The sequence below is a fragment of the Phragmites australis genome, chromosome 11 (genome assembly GCF_958298935.1).
Source record: "Phragmites australis chromosome 11, lpPhrAust1.1, whole genome shotgun sequence".
Lineage (NCBI taxonomy): Eukaryota > Viridiplantae > Streptophyta > Magnoliopsida > Poales > Poaceae > Phragmites > Phragmites australis.
In genome coordinates, this window is record NC_084931.1 from 5364073 (window position 1) to 5371225 (window position 7153).

The 7153-nt window shown below is 39.4% G+C and overlaps 1 long non-coding RNA gene across 2 annotated transcripts; it reads right to left on the reverse strand.

The window, feature by feature from the left end:
* Nucleotides 1-451: 451 nt before the first annotated feature.
* Nucleotides 452-2936, reverse strand: LOC133885437 (uncharacterized). 2 transcript variants are annotated; one of them, XR_009903224.1, is made up of 4 exons: nt 2468-2936; nt 1758-2312; nt 1386-1616; nt 452-761 (listed from the first exon to the last, which is right to left on the reverse strand). It is a non-coding gene; the product is annotated as an uncharacterized LOC133885437 (long non-coding RNA). The 2 variants fall into 2 exon arrangements; XR_009903225.1 differs by lacking the exon at nt 2468-2936 and having other exon boundaries at nt 1758-2449.
* Nucleotides 2937-7153: the final 4217 nt, after the last annotated feature.

Here is a 7153-nt window from a genome sequence, read left to right on the forward strand (position 1 = left end):
TCAAGGATCACAAAGATATATATAGGAAAGTCTCAATCGAGTTATCTGACTCGAGTACGACTAATATTTGGACTAAATTTAGTTATTTTGCCTTAACTAACAAGATGAATGACTCTCTATTGACTACGGCTAGAATTAAAACGGTACTAGAATCCATATAAGACAAGGACTCAGACTCGACTCAGACTCCAAAGGAGAGGACGAATGCATACACAACTCAATGCAAGCGACTTCAAGACCATAACAATTAGAGATATTCGGCGACTTCAACCATAGATTAATCTAGATCCAATCCGCTCCATTGCAATAGATCTAACCACATTATTTGTACTCGATATAATCCATATACAGTATCATCCACACATGACGTATGATATTACTACATACCGAGGGCCCGAATCAGTCTACATCGTGTGTCTTATTTTCTGCTCAATCCTTGATCTCGAAAGTATCCTGTTTAATTACAGATATATTATCAGGCACTAATCTTCGACAACATAGTTCAAGATAACGAAGGATACAGATCAAAATAAAAGAATTTTTAGTGTCAACCATATATACAGATTTGAAACAAGAATGGAACTTGATAAGTGAAATTGTACACATCCCTTCTAGCAAGAGAGAACCCGTTAGAATGATCCCCACTGGAAGGAAGACATGTAAGGATGTCTCCCACAATTGACTTCAATGACATCATCCTTCTTCACAGCACTCGATGGCCCCAGAAGCCGAGAGCGCGTACATCGGCGTACTGTAACCAGCTAAAGATAATGCGTAACATATGTGAAGATGGGGGCTGATTTTTTTCAATAATTACATCAATGAAATCAAAATACGATAGGATGCAATGATACAAATTCAAATCACATAGTACATATTTTTAAACTGAAAACAATAGGAAATGCTCCTGCTGTTTTTATGTATAAAGTAACTAGTTTTGTGCCGGTGCGATGCTATGGTACCTTTGTTCAAACGTGTTTGATACTATTGGCACAATTATCTCCATAGGCGCGCACACATAACACATAGCACCTCATGAAAAACAAGAAACTTTTTATTGAAATAAGTATACCAAATCTAAAAACATTTCAAATCAGATGTCGTATAAGTTGTCACTTATGCACATGCCTAGACTAATACCAGTACAGCATATCAATAGAAAGGGTTGCTAACTTGGTATATAAAAACATCAATGGGACAGCCATCATATCATCACTACACAAGCTATTGTGATATTAACCTATCAAGCATTGTTCAAGTATCAAGGGCTGTTGTACAAGCAGATCATTCATCAGATTACTGAGCATCAACTTTCATTATGTTTATCATAGTACGGATAGAAAAGCTGCTACCAAGCATAAGTTTTCGAGAAAGGCATGGGATACCTGAGTAGAGATATAGTGAATAGCATTAGCAGTGTTCCTCCTCCACAAGGAGGTGAAACCCTCATCCTTGATGGTGCGTTTAAATCAGTCACCAGTACCCTTGTATGGCTCTGGCAGCCTACAAGCCTTGGTCATTTCATCCTGGTTCTGAATAAGCAGCTTCACATGCTACCACATCCCTACCAGCAATTCATGACAGCTAATGACATTTCCCACAAATGTTGTATTGTTCTACAAGAAGATTCTAATTACACAATCAAAGCTTCATAAAAAAAAAGAAAAAGAGATCATATTTTTGAACTTATAAAACAACAAAACAATGGGAAGAAACTATTGCTCATTCTTCAAGCATAATATTGCAAGCTTTGTTACCTCAATCTCTTCTTGCTTCGTTAAGGAATCGCCATCATGATTCCCGTCAACCATAGATTCAAATTGCCTATTCCTCCCGGCTGAGAATTTATATTTGAGGTTTGGTATTTCATTCGATGAATTCCAAGACCAAAACACCAAAACTATGGTATCCTTTTCTCTCCACTTGAAGCAGAACTGCACATCTGACTTAAAGCTAGTAATGCCTTACAAACAAACATAGGATTGTTGTAATAATTTCAGAGTCAGATGCCTTACAAAAAAACATACAGGGTTATAAAATTTCAGAGTCAGAGCCGTAGCGATTATAAAAGCAGGAGAGAAATAAGAAGATAATTCAAGGAAATAATACAAACAAAGCAATCAACTAACGCTCCATCTGTAGCTTTTGTTGCTATACTTCTGAAAAAGCTATGTGAGCTGGACGTGATTGCCCTCCTTGAACTCCCTGACACATCAAAGACACCATTTTGGTTCCTAGCCTAAGAGACTCATGACTGAATATACCAATAACATGAACCAAGGCAGGAGACTGAGTGATCAATTTTCAAAAGCCTGGAAAAACAAAGTGCATCAGGAAGCATGGCATGATACGATTTTTCAGTAACCATTGCATAAATTTCAGCATCTGTAATTATTGTCAACCCTTTTATTAGCACAAACCAGGCCATTATTAATTTCAAGGAGAGTGCATGCTGAACGCATATTACCTCAGGTTGATGCAAGAATCCAACTTTGAATCATGATGTGCACAACTGTTGTTCGATCCCCATCGCCTGTATCAAGATTTTCCATTGGCATGTCTGTTGTTCGGATCCGGGAGCTTCTGACATTGCAGTTCGTCTCCCGCCTGGTTGCTGCTCCAGAGTCCAGCCATTGATGCTCGGCCGCCCCATGGTCGCCATGGTCAGGCCAGCTCCGTGCTCCGGCATCTGCACGAGGCTGCCGTCGGCGACCATGCAGAGGTTGGCCGCGATCAAGTCTTCACGCCGGCGGTGGCCACGGGAGAGGCAGACGAAGATGAGGAGGAGCAGGAGCACGATGGCGGCGCCGACGAGCACCTAGAGGTGGAGCCTGAACTCCGCCATTTGCTGCGACAACAACCCATTGAGGTACCTCGCACTCCACGTCGGAGGAGGAAGGCACGCTCCATCCAGCTCCCTTCTCCACTCTACATGGAGTGGATGGTGGATCTTGAGTGGATGGTACGGGTGGGTAATTTTGACGAAGTAACGCAGGATGGTACGTGGAGGTCCATATTCTGGGCCGTTGATCAGAGCGGATGATACGTGGGCCAAGGGCAAAATACGAGGATAGGACGGGAGACAAGAGATAGAAGACGTGAAAATTACTATATATTTTTTAGTAGTAGATACATATTTTTAGGTGGAATATAATTAGCTAAAAATTAAACATGTGGAATTAATTGATAACACGACTTGATAACATCATTTTATTGGAGGACTAAGATGAGTTTAAATAGAGCTTAAATTAACACACAACTCGACAACGTCACTTTGTCTGAGTATCAAGGTGAGTTTAAATGGAGCTTAAATCAAACCGAAAGGTTTACAATTAACTCTCTCTATAGGGCGCTTGTGCAAAGGGATGATCCAATTCAGAACAATAAAATATGGAAACTAAAAATCTCACTAAAAATTAAAATCTTCCTTTCATACTCACACAAATGTATTTTATTAACAAAGGATAACCTAAATAAAAGATAATGGCTTGAAGCTTAGAAGTGGTACTTTTGCCACAAATCTGAGATAATTAAGCACATCTTTTTTATGGTTGTTTTGCCCGTTTTGCATGGTTTATAATCCAGTGACATCAAACCTTTACCAACTGTGAAGTGTACAATTTTTTTTGGAGATTGAATTCGAGGTCTTAGTAAAAATGAAAAGGCAATATACTAGCAACGGGGCCCACCTTTTGTTGGTCACTATGACTATGCAGGAATGACAATATCTTTAACAAGACAAAATTTAGTTCTCCTTTGCATATTATTTTTACTTGTATACACTAGCTCCATTTTGTGGTCAGTGCTACAACGGTAAGAGCATCGCGAGCCGGTTACTTCATCATGTACACATCCGGAGCAAGCGGCTAGGGAGCTCTTTACTTGGTTTGGATGGTAATCTAGACTTCACGTTCAAGCCCAAGAAGAATAACCACGTATACGGAGATCTGTTTCCATCTTGTTTGACTTTACTATACTTTGTATGTAGTGTAGTGTTTTGCTGTGTTTTGGATTTTGCTTGTGTGCATATGAGATATGCATAGGTTGGTGTAAACTCTTATGCAGTTGTATTAGCTTGATGCAACGATAAGAGTTAATAAAGTTTTTCTTTTCAAAAAATATATAAAGTAATAATGTTAAAATTATAGAAAAAACATATCCTTCTCATGAAGTGTTTCTCCCCCAAGTGGTGCAGCTAGATAGAACAGTTTGATACGAGGGGTAGTATAGGAGTGAAGGTTAATGATGATATTAGTTGATACTTCCAAACAAAGAAAGGTTTCCGACAAGGTGATTCATTATCACCTATTCTCTTTAATATGGTTGTAGATATGTTAGCCATACTAGTAGCAAGGGTAGAAGAAAATGGACAAGTTTCGAGTGTCGTTACACATTTGATAGATGATGGTCTTTTCATCTTACAATACGCATATGGTACTATTCTCTTTATGGATCATGACTTTGAATAGGCTAAGAATATGAAACTCTTGTTTTGTACTTTTGAGCAATTATTTGGCCTTAAAATCAATTTTTATACGAGTGAATTATTCTATTATGGGGAAGCGAAAGAATGTAAACACCTCTACTTGCAATTGTTTGGATGTGAAATGGGTGAATATCCATTCGATATCTTGGAATACCACTGCACCATAGGAGGATAAGCAACAAAGACTGGAAAATGATAGATGATAAATTTGAAAAAAAAACCTTAGCACCTAGAAGGGTAAACACTTATCTTACGGGGGCAGGCTAGTGCTCATCAACTTAGTTCTTAGTAGCTTATCAATGTTCATGCTCTCTTTCTTTGAGGTTCCAAAAGGAATTTTTAAGAAGCTAGATTTCTATAGGTCTAGATTTTTCTGGCAAGGAGATGAACATAAAAAGAAGTATAGGCTTGCTAAATGGAACATTATTTTTAGACCCAAAGACAAAGGAGGTTTGGGCATTCTGGACCTTGAAATCTAGAATAAATATCTACTAGGTGTGTGGTTATTCAAGCTAATAAACGAAGATGGTGTTTGGCAAAAAAAATTCTAAGAAGCAAATACCTTGGTTGCAAATCAATTGCATAAGTCAAAAGAAAACACGGCGACTCACAGTTTTGATCAAGACTAATGAGTGTCAAACCTTTGTTTCTCTGTTTTGGAAGATTTAGGCTACAAGAAGGCACTCAAGTTAGATTCTAGGAGGACAAATTGTTGGGAAATAGATCATTTAGAGATCAATATCCAACTTTGTATAATATCGTTCGACAAAAACATGCTACGGTAACAGATGTTATTGCATCTGACCCTCTCAATGTCTCTTTTCGCCGAGCACTAGTGGGAAACAAACAAGAGGAGTGAATGGATTTGGTTGATAAGGTAGCTATGGTACATGTAACGAACATGGCCTTTGTAAGACATGTATATGATTTTGGTGATTAATGGTAACATAGTCAATGAGACTAACATATTTGTCAAGTATATGCTTTAGTAGGTCTCATGGATACTATACATGAAGAAGCCACCAAAGCTGAACTCAAGAAAGTTTGAATTGTACGAGTTCAAAAAAAGTTGTTAATACCGGATGGTCCAGTGCTCTAAAATTTATATACATCAGAGTATTTTTCAGCTCAGAGGAGAAAATAAAGACTACATCGGATGGTTTGGTGCTCAGAAAGATGTGCACATCAGAGCATTTTCCAAAAGGAATATTTTAGTGCAGAAGATTTTTACACACCGGATGGTCCAGTGTTTAGAGATGATATACACACTGGAGCATTTCTCCAGAGCACTGTTGAAGACTGAAGATCTACATACCGGATGGTCCAGTGCTAGGAGGTGTACACGCTGGATGGTTGCACCAGACCATTTTCTAGGAGAAGGTCTCAATGGATTGTTTGGCATAGTTGTACACGCTGGATGGTCCGGTGTCCTGAAGATCTACACTAGACAATGAATAATGTAGAAGAAGTGGCTCAGTCGGTTGAAGTATACACACCAGATAGTCCAGTGATGGAGTTCAAATTAACGCCAAAATATCCGGTGTGCATAATGAGTTTGAATGGGGTTCCAACAGTTAGTATTTTACTGTTGTACATACCGGATGGTCTGTTTGAATTGTTGTCAACTCTAGATCATCCGGTGTTCATAGTTTCTTATGACCGTTGGAGCAACAACTAGTACGTGGGTTTGAGGCTTTAAATATCCCCCCCACACACACACACTCAGCCATTTGAGCGTGCTAGAGTCCCAGGAAGCTCATAGATACTTGAGAAGATATCCAAGCTACCAAAGTACTAAAAGTGATAATCTAAGGAAATTAAGCATAAGATTAGGGTGTGATTAGTGCTATAGGCCTAGAGAGAGTTGTTGCTAGGTGTTGTTGCCTAAAGAGGGGATCAAGGAATGATTCTATATTGTATCAAGTGGTACGCCAACACCTTAGAGTCTTGGTGACTCACTGGCATCGGGAGCCTTGGTGGTTCATACTTGTTAACCCTCTGACTTGGTGTGGAACGACGGCATGACTCTTGTATGGGGACACACAGACCCTTTCCTTGGTGGCTTAAGCCCCGAAGTGAAGACGACGGCAATTGATCGAAAGAGAGGCTTGTGGTGAGGCCTTGTCATGGTGACTTGGTGGCTCAACCTACTTGAGGCCTAGGTGGCTTAAGGACCGTGACCGGATGTCATGTGGGAGCAATAGTCTAGGTGGTTACTCCAACATGGACTAAGGGTGACGCTTATATTATCGATTTGTTTTAAGTATCCTAATTCACCCCCTCTTAGGATGTTACCAATCTTTTCAATTGGTATTAGATCGAGGACTCACACATTTCATAAGGATACACCAATTCAAGTGGCATTTGAGTCGTGTTCTCATTTTTGATCAATCAGGATTCATCGCCTAGTGAGTAATGATGTCCAGGGTAGAGATGAATACCGGTAATGTTTCAGATTTTGGCGACACTCATTTCTTCCGTTGGAAAATTCTAGTGACTTGTTATTTGCAAGCCAAAGGTTTAGATGTTTGGAGAGTCATCGAAGCTGGGATAAAGCAACGTGTTACAAACAAGGAGAGACAATTTGATGCTTTAGCGAAAAGTATCATTTTACCATCTGTAAGTGATGCGTGTTTGCCCGCTCTTCCGAAAGATAATATGATAAGT